Source organism: Schistocerca americana, chromosome X, assembly GCF_021461395.2.
Source record: "Schistocerca americana isolate TAMUIC-IGC-003095 chromosome X, iqSchAmer2.1, whole genome shotgun sequence".
Classification (NCBI taxonomy): domain Eukaryota; kingdom Metazoa; phylum Arthropoda; class Insecta; order Orthoptera; family Acrididae; genus Schistocerca; species Schistocerca americana.
Window position 1 is genome coordinate 267,737,418 of NC_060130.1, and position 19,106 is coordinate 267,756,523.

The following is a 19,106-nucleotide window of genomic DNA, read 5'->3' on the forward strand; positions in this document are numbered from 1 at the left end:
ACCAGGAATTCGCTGTCAGCTGTATCACAGTGACCACCGACTCTTTTGATGGTGGCATTATTATTTTTAACTAACACTGATTTTCGATACAAGTAACCTTGTTGTGATGGAAACCTGATATCAATGAAGACAAAACGTTAACACCAACCATCCTACCCCATAAATATAATGTGGTCGATTGTCCAGACTAGCAGTGTATTTTAAGAGATTCCTCACATAAATTATGAGTGTTCCATGTTGTACATTTCCAGCAGTCTTCTATCCACCCTCACTCTTAGCATACAGGCATAACAGCCACCAAGAATATACTAGAGCAGCATGCACAACTTTTTCCAGACAAGTCCCATGACACATTCGAGCAGGACAACACTATTGTTTCCAGGTTTTGAGTTCCCACTATCTCTAATGTCTATGTCACTAGCATCACATAGTGCACCAATGAATGTGGTCTTACTCTCTGCAATGTTAAATGTTTTCTTATAGGGTTGTCATCAGAATAAAACTTCAATGTAGCAGTTATTTATGAAAATTTATTATTTGCTGACGTAGATTTATTGCTGTCAGATTATGATTGATATCAATTCCATCAGAATTCAGCAGAAATAATTGCAGTTTTCATCTTTCAAATGCTGATAGTGTTACTGGATTACCACACAATATGTGTAAGAACCACTAAAAAACAGTGAAAATATGCATCAACAATGAAAGTATCACTCAGTTTGCTACCTTCAGCAAAAATATCCAGTGTGTGTACAAATTTTATGGAATTGTCTAATGAAGCCTTATAAAGCTCACCCATCAGAACACTCCAGAAGTAGTCTCTGCTATGAATTTCTAGTGCGTCCTTCACGTGTGACATTCCACAAAGTGTGATATTTCTGGTCGACACCCCTGTGCCACTACCATGCAGGAAGCAAGTAACAGTCATGGTTATGTCTAAACCGGAAGCACATTCTGTCAGCTATTTGTAGTTCGTCTGTTTTCCCCAGTACTATTTCAGGCTTACAGACATGTTACTCTCTAACCTGAAATGTAATGCAGTCAACCGCTTAGATAGGTAACTGTATTTCTGTGACATAACACTACAGATGCTAACCTGAATGGTTATAAGTTCAGAATTTAAGATTTTGATTCTAGATGGTGATCAACGACATCATCGATAATGTCATAACATCATCAGTTATGTCGGAATCCAAGATGGCCGACCTGGGGAAACGGGTGTAGTCCAAAGTAGTTGTCTAGTTTCCGTGGCACTGAGGTCTTCTACCTCCACTGTGCATCCTCAGCGTTCAGGCCTACAAGCCATCAAGTGGATGACGCATCTCCTGCCACACTGGAGTGGAAATCAGCATACAGACTTTAAGTTTCCACTATATCGATTTTCCTCTGTACCCATCACTGACACCACTAAGTAAGCACAAAGACAAGATCTCTGATGCAGGACTTGCTATATCGGAGCAAGAGATGAAACTGTTTCCAGAATTTTGAGTTCCCACTATATCCAACACCTGCACCACTCATTGAGTCTCAGGTAATTCGTTTCATAATATTATTGTTCAACTCAACTTATTGTGAAATCAAACTTGCACTTTTCTCAGATGTCATACTGAAAGCCTTGTGTGGTGTCACCGCCATACACCACACTTGCTAGGTGGTAGCTTTTAAATCGGCCGCGGTCCGCTAGTATACGTCGGACCCGCGTGTCGCCACTGTCAGTGATAGCAGACCGAGCGCCACCACACGGCAGGTCTAGAGAGACGTACTAGCACTCGCCCCAGTTGTACAGCCGACTTTGCTAGCGACGCCACACTGACAAATACGCTCTCATTTGCCGAGACGATAGTTAGCATAGCCTTCAGCTAAGTCAATTGCTACGACCTAGCAAGGCGCCATCACCAAGTTATATTGAGATGATAATACTGTATCAACAAGACCAATGTTCACCAATTGTGGATTAAAGTTAAGTATTCCAGAAGCTACGTACTTTTCTTTATAGCATTCATTACGTATCCTGTTTCAGACCTCACGCCAGCCTGCGTGAGTTTAAGCGCGTGCCTTTCGGCTTCCTCTCATTGTGTCTAGGCTGTCTTGTCTCATATGCACAGTAAATATACACATTTTGTTTGGTTTTGAGATGTTAACTTCATCGTATGACATCCAAACATGTTGGTGGCGGATGCGCTGTTGTTGCTGCCAAAGATACTGATGTCTCAAGGGTAGGGATGTAATCAGTTGTCATACAATCCTCTAGGTATTTCAGCGTGCTGCACAGTTTATCCCAATTCACATCACTGAACTGCACCTATTTACCCCACTAGACATTCTCTGTTTCTACTACAATCTGGAAGTCAATGCCAGGTGCTGAACCTACATTAACATACTTCAATCCATTTTCGGTCAGTCGATAAGTCTGGAAACAATTTCAGTTAAGTGCTAATACATTAAATAATTGTTCAAATGGCTCTGAGCACTATGGGACTTAACATTTATTATATCATATGATAAATTCATATCATGGTTTGAAAATAACTTTCTGGATAGGCCAATCAGAAATGACATTAAAAAGCCATGTAAAAACCATAGCTCACTAGAGTGATTAATGTATCATGTGAAAAGAAAAGGAAATTTATCTGTTGACCAGAACATTTATTGATTAATTGGTTGATTTGGAGGGACGGGACGAGACAGCAAGGTCATTGGTCCCATCAGATTAGGAAAGGATGGGAAGGAAATCGGCCGTGCCCTGTCAAAGGAAACATCCTGGCGTTTGCCTGGAGTGATTTAGGGAAATCACGGAAAACCTAAATCAGGATGGCCTGATGCAGATTTGAACCATCGTCCTCCTGAATGTGAGTCCAGTGTACCACTGTGCCACCTCACTCAGTGTTGGCAAGAACAAGTGATGATCCTGTAGTAGTTGAAAATCACAACAACTACCCAAAAGTACTAATAAAAGTTATAAAGAATTTAAGAAACATACAAGTTATGTCAGAAATCAGTAATATGGATATTTGCTGATGACATTGTGGTATATGGGAAGGCGTTGTCATTGAGTGGCTGTAAGAGTATACAAGTTGAGTTAATCGGAATTTCTGGTTAGTTTGATGCATGGCAGTTTACTCTAAATGTAGACAAATGTAAGTTAATGCAGATGAATAGAAATCAACAATCCTTCTTGACACAGTTACATCAATTAAATACATAGGTGTAATGCTGCAGAGTAATAGAAATGGAATGAGCACAACACGTGGGCAAATACATGACTTCATTTTATTGGGAGAGTTCTGGCAAAGTGTAGCTCATCCATAAAGAAGATGGCGTATAGAATGCTAATGCATCCCATTCTTCAGTATTGTTCAAGTGTTTGGGATCCCCACCAGGTCAGATTAAAGGAACACATAGATGCATCTGAGAGGTGTGCTACTAGATCTGTTACCAGTAGTTTCAATCAGCATGCAAGTGTTATGGAGATGCTTTGTGAACTCAAATGGGAATCTGTAGATGAAAGACAATACTCTTTTCATGGCATGTTATTGCAGAAATTTAGAGAACTGTAGCTTGAGACTGACCGAAGAATGATTCTATTTCTGCCAACGTACATTTCACATAAGGGCCATAAAAATAAAATGTAAGAAATTAGGGCCGGTTGTGGTGGCCGTGCAGTTCTAGGCGCTACAGTCTGGAACCGAGTGACCGCTACGGTCGCAGGTTCGAATCCTGCCTCGGGCATGGATGTGTGTTGTCCTTAGGTTAGTTAGGTTTAATTAGTTCTAAGTTCTAGGCGACTGATGACCTCAGAAGTTAAGTCGCATAGTGCTCAGAGCCATTAGAACCATTTTTAAGAAATTAGGCTTCATATAGACACTCTTATTCAGTCATTTTCCCCTCACTCTATTTTGGAGTGGGGCAGGAAAGGAAATCACTAGTAGAGGTATGTGATTCTCTCTGCCATGCATCACATAGTGACTTGCACAGTGTGTGTGTGTAGATGAAGATGAAAAATGTAGTGAAATGAGAGGCAGGGCAGCAGGTCACAGAATGGGATAACATCATTATTGAGTTAAATGGAAGGGCTGTAAATGACCAGTCACACAGTCAGAAATAGCAGATGTATTGAAAAATAATTTCTTAAATATTGATGAAATGGAACTGATGGCCAGGAGACCCCTCCTGGAGTAGCTTGGCTGCTGAGTTACAAGTTGTTTCAGGTGTTGCCACATTGGGCTTGTCAATAATGATGAAATTATGATTAGGACAACACAACACCCAGACCCCGAGTGGAGAAAATCTCTGTACCGGCTGGGAATCAAATCCAGGCCTACCGCGTGGCAGTCAGACAGACTGACCACTTAAAAAGCAAGTCTCTTAATAAAACTTGGGTCATATGAATGTATCACCAACTTCTCCTTCTCAAATTAAGAGAATTATATATTCTCTCAAAAATAAAAGCTCATTTGGATTTGATGGTGTTTCTAACAGACTTATAAAGATTTGTTCATACATAATAAGCCCTATATTGTCTCAAATATGTAAGGCATCACCAATTGAGAGCGTTTGTCCAGAGGGGTTGAAATATTTAAACCCTTCTATAAGAAAGGTAATAGGAGAAATGTCAGTAACTACTGAACTGTTTCACTACTGACATCATTTTCTAAAATTTTTGAAAAGGTGTATTCTAGAATAGTATCCCACCTGAACAACAATAATATCCACAGTGAATCATGATTTAGATTTAAGAAAAGTTGTTTAACTTAGAATGCCAATTAAACAGTCACTCACCAAATTTTACATGCATTAAATAATGAAGTATAACTGGTTGGTATTTTCTGCAACTGATCTAAGGCATTTGACTCTGTGAATGACAATATTCTCCAAGATAAATTGTGGTTTTTTGCAGTGGTATAGCCAGCCAATGGATAATGTCATATCCAACCAAAAGAATGTAGGAAGTTGTACTTATTAATTCAACTAAAGCAGTCAGGGGGAAATTCTTCTGAATGTGGGGAACTGACATATGGGGTTCCCCAAGGCTCAATCTTATGTCCAGTGTTGTTCCTCACACATGTAAATGATCTTTCATATAATACATAATGTGACAAGCAGAATAAGTGTTTTTTGTTTGGCTGACACTAGTATGGTAATTAATCCAAGCATATACACCATAACAGAAGAAACAGTAAATTAAATGTATCATTTACTGGTTTTCTTGTAAATGGGCTCACTCTCTTATTTCAAAAAGACACAACACATTCAATTCTACACACCTAGAGGTACTACAGCAATGATAAGTGCAAAACATGGTGAAGAATTAATAAATAGGGTGAAAACTACAAATTGTCTGATGTCCACATTGATGGGAATTTCTTTTGGAACTGCTGAAACAACTTACTTTTGACCACATTCACACTTAGAATCATTGCAAATCTTGAGGAGACAGAAGTCAATAATTTGACATATTTTGTATATTTTCATTCAGTAATGTCATATGGAATAATTTTCTGTGGTAACTCACCTTTAAGAAAGAAAGTCTCCATTGCTCAAAAATGTTCTGTAAGAATAATGTGTGGTGTTCACCCACAGTCATATCGTAGACATATGTTTAATGAGGTAGGCATTTTGATTACTGTTTCACAATATATTTAATCCTTCATAAAGTCTGTTGTAAATAATCCACTGAAGTTCAAAAGGTACAATGATGTACATAATTATGACATTTATTACTCCACATTAAGGTTGTCTCCAACATAACAAGGGGTATACAATGCTGCAACAAAATTTGAAAACAAACTGAAAAAGTTTCTCCTTGACAGATCTTTGTATTCCATAGAAGACCCCATATTATAGTGATGCACACAACATGGTGGGTAGGAATTAGTAACACACATCTGTGTTTAAAAAAATAGTCAGCAGTAATTTGTTGTTTGAATGTAAAATGACTCATTCCACACAATTATGATTTATCATGCAAATGATCCATGGAACATCAGAGTAACTAACCTGTAAGTACCTCTGATGTAAAACCTCTATAACTTATATAACTTATCTCCCTCCTTGAAGTGGAAACCATCAAAGTGAGAGAATTTTCAAGAAAGTAACTAAAATATCATGCTACTGATGGAAACACAAGAATGGTTCTGGATAATCTTGACTTTTTTAAAGCTGGTTTTGTTCTTTTGGCGGTATAAATGACAAGAAGATTTAAGTCAGTAGGATAGTAGCAGACATCATTACATTTACAATACATGAATCATATTCCTTTGTACACACTGTGGAGAAGTGAAATGAGGTCATAGGACGCTGATTTAGAGTCAGTAAGTACTGAATCAACATCAGGCTAAAGCAACATACGCTAAAAAGCAAGAGGGAGGAAACAATTATTATAATCATCAGCTTCATGGATTAGATTGTTTTTTTGTTGCTTCATTTTTTTACCCATGTCTCACTGCTATGCAAGAGTAGTTAACCAACCTCTTTTCTACTTTGCCCCTCAAGTGCCCTGCATAATGTGACACTCATTTCAGTCCTAAAAATTATGCTACTTTAATGTCTTAACAATTTTGATATGTGATACCACACCCAAGATATTTAAAGTCTGTAGTCTATTATAATGTCACCTTGATACAGGTATTTGATCTGACTCTGTGTGTGTGTGTGTGTGTGTATGTTTGTGTGTGTGTGTGTGTGTGTGTGTGTGTATTGTTTCATAAGACTTACACCTACTAACATCCTTTAGGTATTTTATTCTGTGAAGTTCACTAACAGAATGATCACCTCTATGCCAGTCAGCATGGAAACTAAAAATGTTAGTCATTTTAGATCTAACTCATACATTTCGCACACGAAATCCCGAAAGCCATGAACTGAGGCACTCAGGTAGATGCACTATATCTCAGTTTCTGAAAAGCTTTTGACTCAGTAGCAAATCTATGTTTATTATCGAAAGTAATATCATACGTGGTAGCAAATGATATTAGTGAGTATTTCTTGATACTGAGGACACAGCGTGTTATGTGGATGGAGAGTCATTGATAGATCTATAAATACCTTTGGGTCTGCCCCAGGGAAGTGTGTTACAGCCCTGCAGCGGAGACACTTGCTACAGTGATCACTTCAGCTATCACCTGCCAACTGTCAGTGATAGTTGAAGCAATCACTGTAGCAAGTATATACTAATACCAGTATTGCTGGCCCCTGTTTAGACAACAACTGAGGTAAATTCTTCCTACCATCAGTCAGTGGCCTGAAGATGGCATATATAATGCTGAAACTGGTTGCAAAATAAAATAAGGTTGGAATTTTGATGGCTGAAAGATGTTCAATTTGACATCCTTTATTGAACAGCCAAATCCTACAACCATCTCTAATAAGATAGACATACAGAGAGTATGCAGAAAAGGTCTGCACATGTAGTCTCATGTTTGTTTGAGCCATGCAAGAGTGTCACAAAGATTCTGAAGAGACTGAACTGGTAGACACTTGAAGATGGATGAAAACTATCTTGAGAAAGCCTACAAACAAAGTTTCAAGAACTAGTGTTAAATGATGATTATAGGAATTTACAACAGCTCCTTACATACACTATGTGATCAAAAGTATCCGGACAACTGGCTGAAAATGACTTACTACTTTGTGGAGCCCTCCTTGGTAATGCGGGAATTCAATATGTTGTTGGCCCACCTTAAGCCTTGATGACAGCTTCCACTCTTGCAGTCATTTGTTCAATCAGGTGCTGGAAGGTTTCTTGGGGAATGGCAGCCCATTCATCACAGAGTGTTGCACTGAGGAGAGGTATAGATATCGCTCAGTGAGGCCTGGCACAAACTTGGCATTCCAAAACATCCCAAAGGTGTTCTATAGGATTCAGGTCAGGACACTGTGCAGGCCAGTGCATTACGGGGTTGTTGTTGTTGTGTAACACTCTGCTACACGCGGTGGATTATGAACAGGTGCTCGATCATGTTGAAAGATGCAATTGCCACCCCCGAATTGCTCTTCAACAGTGGGAAGCAAGAAGGTGCTTAAAACATCAATGTAGGCCTGTGCTGTGATAGTGCCATGCAAAACAACAAGGGGTGCAAGCCCATTCCATGAAAAACGTGACCACACCATAATACCACCGCCTCCGAATTTTACTGTTGGCACTACACACGCAGACAGATGATGTTCACCAGCCATTTGCCGTACCCACACCCTGCCATCAGATTGCCAAATTGTGTACTGTGATTCGTCACTCCACACAATGTCTTTCCACTGTTCAATTGTCCAACGTTTAGGCTCCTTACACCAAGTGAGGTGTTGTTGGTATTTACCAGCATGATGTGTGGCTATGAGCAGCTGCCCGACCATGAAATCCAAGTTTTCTCACCTCCTGCCTTATTGTTATAGTACTTGCAGTGTATCCTGATGCAGTTTGGAATTCCTGTGTGATGGTCTGGCTAGATGTCTGCCTGTTATACATTATGACCCTCTTCAACTGTCGGCAGTCTCTGTCAGTCAACAGACGAGGTCGGCCTGTATGCTTTTGTGTCCCTTCATGTTTCTGCTTCACTATCACATTGGAAACAGTGGACCTAGGGATGTGCAGTAGTGTGGCAATCTTGCATATGGAGGTATGACACAAGTGACACCCCATCACCTGACAATGTTCAAAGTCTGTGAGTTCCACGGAGTGTCACATTCTGCTCTCTCACAATGTCTAATGACTACTGAGGTCGCTGATATGGAGTACCTAGCAGTAGGTGGCAGCACAATGCTCCTAATATGGAAAACATATGTTTCTGTGGGTGTCTGGTTACTTTTGATCACATAGTGTATTTCTCCCACACGTATTGTGATTACAAGATTAAATTAATTACTGTGCACGCATATGCATTTAAACAGTCATTCTTTCCAGGCTCCATATGTGAATGGAATGGGAAGAAGACCTAGGTGCCGTGGGAAGTGTCCTCTGCCATGCATTTCACAGTGGTTTGTGGACTATGGATGCATGGATGCTGATGTAGATGTTGAATTTCCATAGGCCAAATTCTGGAGTTTTTAATATTACCTAGTCATCAGCAAATGAAAATCTGTTGACTGTTTTCCCTGACATAACTGCAGTCCAATATATACTTCCACTTTCCATATTCAAACTACATCATAAAGGTATAAGTCGAGCCAGTGTTGGCAACTAACACTACCTTTTTTTTATCATGTTAATTTACTTTCACACTCTTACTTAACACTGAAAATGTGTTGTCTATCAGTATTGTGATGCATGCATTTGTAGAAACTTTATGTTATTTATGTGATCTATTCTGTAAAATCTTTCCTAAATACTATTTTCAATACCTTCTGTCTTTTCATCCTCTCAAATGCTTTTGTGTAGTTAATGAATGTAATGTCCATTTCTAGGTTACATTCTAAAAACTTCTCAGTTATTACTTTGTAACTGGATGTGATCTTTACAGGGAACATTTTGGTATTCATGTAGGAGAGAATCCACAATTTTCCTGATTCATGTTGTAATTATTTTAGCATGTAACTTATGTCCTTCTGTCATATTTGTTTGAAATTCTCATGTTTCCTATTTTTGAACTCAAGCATAGCCTTTTCTAACATTCATCCTGTTGGGATGCTTCTCTGTTTCAATAACATGTATACAAAATATAATAGTGAAAGTGTGAACTGTATGTGAGAATATTTCCAAAATTCTGCATTAATGTTTCTTCGACAGCAACTTTTTTTTATTTTCCTTGTGCTAATGTCAAGGATGATAGAATCATTTGATCATTTATATTTATCAGTTACTTCTTTCAGTTCAATGCAGATTTATATGAGAGATTTTTATAGTGTTTAACCTATTGTTCATTTGGCATAGAATTTATCATAAATGCCCTGACCTTTTCATTGAAATGTTGAAATATTTTCTAAGCATATCCCATTAACAATTATGATGATGATTCTGGTGATTTTTTATGGTTTTCTTTCGATTAAAGCTCTTAACATGAAAAATAGAGATGTGATTAGAAGACTAGTAACAATAATAGTAATGGTAATAATAACAATTACCCTAGTGGCCAGGTAATGATAGCAACAGACTGAATGCAACAAGCCTAGAATTGTGGAAGAACAGTAAAATAAATAAATAAGTAATAAATGTGGAAGAGGAACAATAGCAATACTGTTTGTATATAATGTTATGATGAGGCTGCTGAAGTGGATAAGATGATCTAATGAAAGAAGGACAGATTACAGCATAGAAAGCAGAGACGTGTAAAGAATGAAAGGAAACATGATGGCACAAACATTGGGAGGAGAAATAGAAGGGAATATCAGGGAGAAGAGGTAGAAGCATGCAGGGATATGAGGAAATCTGATGAGAAACAAGTGATTTGGGGGTGGAAGGAAGGGGGTGTTATTATACATTGAAAAATGTTTTACGTCCGAAGGACAGTATTTGCTCAGGTGCCAGATCCCACATCAAAATGCCAAAGGACTGTCACTGTGTTAGATGATCTGGATTATCCACATTAAGTAGGCACATCTTTCTGGATGAATCTCAAGAAACAAATCACAAATACAGACAACACTGATTTACCTTTTATTGAACAAAAGTAGTTGTTGTAATTTTGACATTATCTAACTGTCTCTCTTTTTTGTACAGCAGTTATTTACATACTTAAATTCCATATTGTTAATCTAGAGGTTAGCATTTAATCAATGATTGAACCAAGGTTTCTGTGATGAATTTCACCACTAGCATACTTATTTTTATGAAAATTTGCTAACTGTGCTGTGGTTTGGCTTCCACTTTAACCTACAAAATTTACAGGGTGCACTAATTGTCAGATAGCAAAAGACATCTTCTTTCAACTGTATCATACATTCTAGACTACTGTGATGTCTAAACTAATATTTATGTGTATGATTGGCTTACTTTTTTGCTTTCTGTTACATTACATGTGAACCATAATTTAATTCTTCTGTGAGATGTATTGATCACTGCCCTTTTTTTTTTTTTTTTTTTTTTTTCATCTGAACTTAAGATGTCACACCTTACTTTTGTGAGATACAGTAATCACTTATTGTGTGAATCTACAAAGCTTCTTCACTTAATATCTTTAAGAAATACAGCCTCCTCCTGTCCCCCTCAGTATCATTACACCATGCAATTTCTAATTCTCTCTCTCTTTTTCTCTTCCACTCCATTTTGTTTTATGATTATGTCGACCATGATTCTCAAAGAAAGTTTAGTGCATTTTTTTTCCTGAGGTTTTGCTTTCTTCACAGCTCCTCCCCATGCAAAAAGAAATAACCTGTCCTCTTGGCTGATAAAAGCTTTCAAATTGTCCTTCATATCCTATGGAATATCTGTTGCAGTTCTTAATTTAATATAGCTTTCTTTGATATTTTCTAGTACCATACCAATCATGTCATATACAGGGTTGTCATAAACAGTCTGAAAAGCATGTAATGGTGTTGCAGAGTAGGTTTTCTGAGAAATAATTGTTAATAAAAAAATTCAATATGTTGTGCTGTTTCTCGGCATTGAAGTTAACCAGTCAGATCATCACACACCAAATCAAGCAGCCTTCCAGAGGTGGTGTCACAAATGTGTTCTTCATTTGGTTTCCTCAAACAGAACACACATAGCTTTTGTTCACTTGTCTTAAATTTATCACTTCCAAAAAAAAGGCATATTTTAACTCGTTATGAACATTTCAGTAAGTGGTAATTCATGGACCCACAGATGTCGGTATTTTAGCAAGTGAAAATGCTTGAATTTGCATGCACAACAACCTCATTGGCCTACTCTAATGCTAAATAACTCAGAAATGGTGTAATGTATCTGACTTTTTATCTTAACAATCATTTTTCAGTGCAGACTCCTCTACAACACTCTTACAAGCTTTTTAGACTCTTTCTGGCCACTTTGTATACACTTCCTGACAAAAAAGTGAAGTACCAAGAAAGGGATGAGGAAATGAAGTGAAACTTAAAGGGTTGAGAGTCGATGTGATATTATTTGAAATTCTTTTGAGCATGCAACCAGATTGATTGTAGAATGAGTTTTCGATGGCATAATGTGCCATCATCATAAGGTTACTCCTGCTGACTGACATACTGGACCCATGGAAGTGATATATACAGGGTGGTCCATTGATAGCGACCGGGCCAAATATCTCACGAAATAAGCATCAAACAAAAAAACTACAAAGAATGAAACACATCTAGCTTGAAGGGGGATAGCAGATGCTGCTATGGTTGGCCCACTAGATGGCGCTGCCATAGGTCAAACGGATATCAACTGTGTTTTTTTTTAAATAGGAACCCCAATTTTTTATTACATATTCGTGCAGTACATAAAGAAATATGAATGTTTTAGTTGGACCACTTTTTGCACTTTGTGATAGAAGGCACTGTAATAGTCACAAACATATAAGTACATGGTATCTCGTAACATTCTGCCGGTGCAGACGGTATTAGCTTCTTGATACATTACCCATGTTAAAATGGACCGTTTACCAATTGCGGAAAAGGTCGATATCATGTTTATGTATGGCTATTGTGATCAACATGCCCAACGGGTGTGTGCTATGTATGCTGCTCAGTATCCTGGACGACATCATCCAAGTGTCCGGATCGTTCGCCAGATAGTTACATTATTTAAGGAAACAGGAAGTGGTCAGCCACATGTGAAACGTCAACCACAACCTGCAACAAATGATGATGCCCAAGTAGGTGTTTTAGCTGCTGTACCATATTTCTATGTACCAGGAATTGCATGGCGACGACTTTGAATGTTGTGTAATGTTCTGCCACTGGGCACAAGAGAAATTACGGGACAATGACAGATTATTTGCACGTGTTCTATTTAGCGACAAAGCGTCATTCACCAACAGCGGCAAAATGAACTGGTATAATGCAACAAGTGGAACATCAGCGACCTTTGTGGGTTCATGTATGGTGCGGCGTTATGGGAGGAAGGATAATTGGCTTCCATTTTATCGATGGCAATCGAAATGGTGCAATGTATGCTGATTTCCTACGTAATGTTCTACCGATGTTACTACAAGATGTTTCACTGCATTACAGAATGGCAATGTACTTCCAACATGATGTATGTCCAGCACATAGCGTGCGTGCGGTTGAAGCGGTACTGAATAGCATATTTCATGAGAGGTGGATTGGTCGTCGAAGCACCATACTATGGCCCACACATTCACCAGATCTGACGTCTCCGGATTTCCTTCTGTGGGGAAAGTTGAAGGATATTTGCTATCGTGATCCACCAACAATGCCTGACAACATGCGTCAGCACATTGTCAATGCATGTGCAAAGATTATGGAAGGCGAACTACTTGCTGTTGAGAGGAATGTCTTTACACATATTGCCAAATACATTGAGGTTGATGGACATAATTTTGAGCATTTATTGCATTAATGTGGTATTTACAGATAATCACGCTGTAACAGCATGTGTTCTCAGAAATGATAAGTTCACAAAGGTACATGTATAACATTGGAACAACTGAAATAAAATGTTCAAACGTACCTCCGTTCTGTATTTTAATTTTAAAAACCTACCTGTTACCAACTGTTCGTCTAAAATTGTGAGAGGTATGTTTGTGACTACTACAGCACCATCTATTGCAAAGCGAAAAAAGTGGTCTAGCTAAAATATTCATATTTTTTTACGTACTACACGAATATGTAGTAAAAAATGGGGGTTCCTATTTTAAAAAACGCAGCTGATATCCGTTTGACCTATGGCAGTGCCATCTAGCGGGCCAACCGTAGTGCCATCTGGTTTCCCCCTTCAAGCCAGAAAAGTTTTGTTCTTTGTAGTTTTTTTGTTTGGCGCTTATTCCATGAGATATTTGGCCCAGTAATGATCAATGGAGCACCCTGTATACCAGTTGTCTCCACCATCCTCTGAACCTATGTATGGACTATGCAATATGCTGGCCACAATGGTGGGGATAGCTCCCACTCTTGTGTTCCAGTGGTCGTCCTTTATCTGCACTCCACCTACGCTGTGCTTGGTGTTCCATTTCTGCTGCATTTGGAGAATTTTTAGCACTGGAGCCCATGCTTAACTAAAATAGAATCCATTATCCTTGTTGATTAGGTTCTCATGAAGTTGGATTTCAATCTCAATAGTGCATGTATTGTGCAGAATTTTTGTATGTTCATATTTCATTTTGTGATTGGTTTCAAGCCAATGTTCAGCAATTGCTGATTCTGTGGCTTGCTGGAAGTTGGTGTGTCATTTTTGTTCCTTGCACCTTTCTTCAATTGTGCGAATGATTTGTTCCTGCACTCGCATAGTATGTAATACATTCCAGATTTCCAGAGTCTGAGGTCATCTTTTAGTGTCACTAAAAAGGATTTGGCCATTTCTGGTGGCCAGTACACACATTTGATATTTTGTTGTCACAAAATTCTACCATTTTTTTCCAGATACATTGCATGTGTATGGAATGAAAGCTATCTTTTTCAGTCTGTCTTCATTGGGTGGTGTAGTCTTCTGTTTGAAGATGCATCAAATTTGGCAGTCATCACAGCTGTTTTTCTGGAATGCATCCCTGAGGTGGTCCAGCTCGGGTTTTAGGCTTCCTTTGTTGGAAATCACACATGTTCTGTGGACCACCATGTTTAGCACTCCTTCCCTTTGTGATGGGTGATAACAGCTGGAGATGTGAAGGTACTGGTCCATGCGGATTTTCTTCTGGTAGACACTGTGTCCCAATGTTACATCCAGTTTTCTCCGTATCAGAACATCCAATAATGGCAGCTGGCCATTTTGCTCCACCACTGTGGTGAACTGAATTTGGCTGTGGATACAGTTCAAGTGTTGCAAGTAAACTTGAATCTCAAAGCTCATCTTTCCTGTGAGCCCAGATGATGAATGTATTGTCAACATATCTGTGAAAGACTGTCAGTTTTAATGGTGCTTAGTCCAATGCCTTTCCCTGAAAGTCATCCATAGTGAATAAGGGTGCAAATTTCTTTTCTATAAATTCCAGTGACTCCTTGAGTGGGACTCCGGTGAAAACTGACAAAATGTTGAAACTGACCATGAGATCTGAGGTGCCCAATCTGAGCTTCCATAAACATTCCATGAAGTAAATCACATTCTTGATTTTGTGCTCACATTTGCCAACCAAAAGACTCAAAAGTAACATCAAGTGTTTGGCAAGCTGGTACATTAGTGTTCTTATTGTACTCGCTACTTGTTTCAGAGGTGTGCCCTCTTTGTGTAGCTTTGGAAGCCCATAGAGTCTAGGTGGTGGGGCAGCATATGACAGAAATTTTTTCACTCTCCATGCTGTAAAAGTACTTTGGAAATGTTCAACCATCTTGTACTGCATCAGGCTTGTTGGAGCCATCATCATCACCTTGTAAGCTGTGTTGTCTAGCAGTTTGTACATGTTCTCTTTCTATTCTGTGACTGTGAATAAGATGCTTATGTTCCCCTTATCCACTGGGGGGATAACAATGTTTGGATTGCCATGCAGAAAACACAGCAATGCTCTTTCCCATCTGGAGGTGTTATGTCCCAGTGATGTGGACCCGGCAAAAGTACAGTACATTTCCCACTGTATCTCCTCAGCCATATCGAGTGGTAGAGTGGCGGCAGCTTATTCCACTCCACTGATTATTTCTGCAAGAGGTAGTGCTGCCAGTGTTGGGGTAAAGTTTAAGCCTTTCTCGAGGACAGACAACACAGTCTCATTGATGTTCTCCCCTCTAAGATTCATTGTGGATTATCTAGTCTTCTTTTGGATGTTTTGATGCTAGTTGGTTGAATTTTTAACACTGTTTCATAGATGCATTTCATTGTGCCCACTCTGCTTGCACCCAGGATGAACATTCAAGCCATGCACAGGATCAGAGGAGGGGGGAGACAGGCATTATATATATCACACCAACTGGTCCGGGGTGTCAGTCAGCAGGAGTAACCTGATGATCGTGGCATGTTATGTCAATGAAAATTTGTTCTGAAACAAGCAATCAATCTGGCTGCATGCCAAAGAGACTTTCAAGAAGCATACTTGCCATAAAAACATATGAACACACATATGTGGTATTATTTCAGTGATTACAAAATCAAATCATATTTACAAAGAAATTGGCAGTCTGAGCCCACTTAACAGTATGATGTTGCACCACCTCTGGCCTGGATGCATGCATTGATTTGGTGGGCAAGGGAGTCATAAAGCCATTGTATCCTCTCCTGAGGCAAGCTGGCCTACAACTGGCGTGATTGGTTCTTAATATCCTAGATACTGGGACTGTGACAGAGTTGATGTCCAAGCTGGCCCCACACATGTTCCATTGGTGACAGATCTAGGGTTCTTACTGACCACAGGAGTACCTCAGCATCATGCAGAAAGTTCATACATGTCACATGTGGATGAACATTGTCCTCTTTAAAAATGGCATCACAATACTGATGCAAGATAGGTAACACATGAAGACACCAGATGTCTGTGACGTACTGTTGTGCTCTCAGAGTACCACCAGTCACTACCAGCCATGACCTGAGGCTATGCCTGTTGGTTCCCCACACTGTGACACCAGGAGTAACAACATTGTGCCTCTCCAAAACATTGGAAGAATGAGATCTCTTCCCTGGTCACCATAATAGTCACCAAGAATAGATATTCAGTGTAGTGCAGAGCTGTGATTCATCACTGAACACAATGTGATTCCGTTCATCAGCAGTGCATGCTTCCCAGTCATGGCACTACTCCAAATACAGCCATTTATGTTGTGGAGTTAACAGCAGCCTACACATGGACAAGTAATTTCCTCACCTGGCTGGTGATAGGCCCTGAATGATGTGGGATGACACAGAAAGTTGAAGGGAGTTCAGTACTTGTTCTCAGATGGCAGGCACAGATGTGAAGGGGTTACAAATTACTTAGTACAAAGTACAGTGAGAAATTGTGAGCCAGAACCTAGATGAGGAGTATACCTGCTCTCACATTCTCATGCTGTCCAACATCAGGCCACTGTCATATCCAAATGCCCCAAAAATCTGAATATTGCATGATTCAACCAGCCAGCCATATGGAAACCTTCAATGAGGCCTCTTTCAAACTCTGTCAAACGCTGATAACAGTTTCTCACATGAACATGCAGCATTTCCATGTCCTTCACAGTGATCTCTCCTACATGCATACCAAGCTTGGCAATAATGCTAAAGTAATACATTTTGATGGTCATTCTACCTGTCACAGAGAATAGCAACTCTACGAGGGGGTATCAAATATAAACAGAATTTTTGTTCCTGAACATCAACAGTTTGTAGGGCTGGCCCTGCACTTCTGCTATGCTTAGGCAGGACTGGTAGAATTGAGGTGAGCATGCTGTTAGTTATTTCCCGCCATTTCATCAGTAATGCTCATGATGTCTGAGCAGCAGGTACACCCCTCCATTGAGCAATGCATAATTATCAAATTTCTTCCTCGCAAAGGAGTTACAGCGGCGGAAATTTGCCAAAGATTGACTGCACAATTCAGTGATAAAACATTATCAAGGACGTTTGTGTTTGCCTGGCATAAGCAGTTCAAGAAAGGACAAGGATGTGTGGAAAATCAGCAACACGATTGCCATCCTCAGACTAGCAGTACAGACAAAAACTTTTGTGTGGTTAAAGACATTACTGACAACAATCGACAGGCGATAATATCAGAAATTGCACAAAAAGTCAGAATCAGTTATGGGAGCTGTCAAGTAATAATCACATCAACCTACAGTTCCACAAAGTGTGTTCCAGAAGGGTCCCTAAACCTTTGACCAAAAATTTGAAGTTGAGACGTTTGGAGGTCTGTCAGAGGCTCACAACAAGGTTTGCGGAAGAAGGCGATGCATTTTGAGTCAGATCATCAGCTGCGACAAAATGTGGGTTCACCACTACACTCCAGAATCCTAACAAGCCAGTAAGGATTGGCGGAGGAAAAGGGAGGCAGCACCAGAGAAAGCCAAGACTCGACTGTCAGCTGGCAAGTTTCTTTCAACAATTTTTTTTTTATCAGTGAGGCATTTTCCTGATTGTTTTTTCACATGAGTGATGCACAATCAATGCTGCTTACTACTGCTAACTGCTGAACAAGGCGAGAGTTGCATATCGCCGCAAAAGATGAGACCAATCGATTCAACAGGTCATCTTCCTCGACAACAATATGCGTCTGTCTCCAAGCTACAGGAAATGCACTGGACTACACTTGATCATCCTCCTTACAGCCCGGATGTATCGCCCTATGATTTCCATTTATTCAGACAACTTAAAGAAGCTTTAGTAGGGTGATGATTTGAAGATGACAAGAGTATGGAAGACTTCGTGTGCAACTGGCTGGTGACACGACCCAGTTCTTTTTATGATGAGGGCATCAAAATACTGCCCATACACTGGGACAAATGCATTTCCAAAGCAGGAGACTATGTGGAAAAATAAATTATAATTGCCTTGAGTTTTTCAATAAATGAATTTAAATAAAAAATTAAATCCCATTTATATTTGATCTGCCGTCATGAAATCATCTTTTGGTGTGTATGTCTATGAAGTTACATTGACATCCGACCATGTCTTCTGGGTGCTTCACTTATTTTGTCTGTTTGTGTATACTTACTGGATCCACATCAGTAATAATTATCTGCTTCCGCTCAACCTCTGTTTTTCAGTTTTTAAATCAATGTAAAAAAAGATAACTGTTTACTTGACATCAGATTCTGAATGTAAAGTAGTGATTCAAAATCATGATATTCAGTTGACAAGTGTACAGAAACATCTGTAGAAGAAACTATATATTGACTATTTTAAGGTTATCAAAGTTTCTAGGCAGTTCCACATGCATAAATCTTTACAGGATCAGTTACCAGAACATGCATTGGGACAATAAGATGAGGATTTTGCTCCACATAATTAAACAACTCCCTGTTTGTTTTGCATGGCTGACTGATGCCTAGTAATGGTTACTACTTAATCAATGTTTTCAGTGCTGCCATCTAATCAAATTTTGTGTGAAGATGGTTTAACTGAAACCAGTTACCTGAAATGAATAAAGATGTGACTTTGCTTCTTTGAAGACTAGCTTTCATCGCCATTTACCAAA

The 19,106-nt window shown here is 39.2% G+C and overlaps 1 protein-coding gene across 1 annotated transcript in view; it reads left to right on the forward strand.

The window, feature by feature from the left end:
* The window catches only part of LOC124555588, a 1,059,882-nt gene that overhangs the window by 826,626 nt on the left and 214,150 nt on the right, over nucleotides 1–19,106 (forward strand). The gene's annotated exons all lie outside the window — the stretch shown is intronic.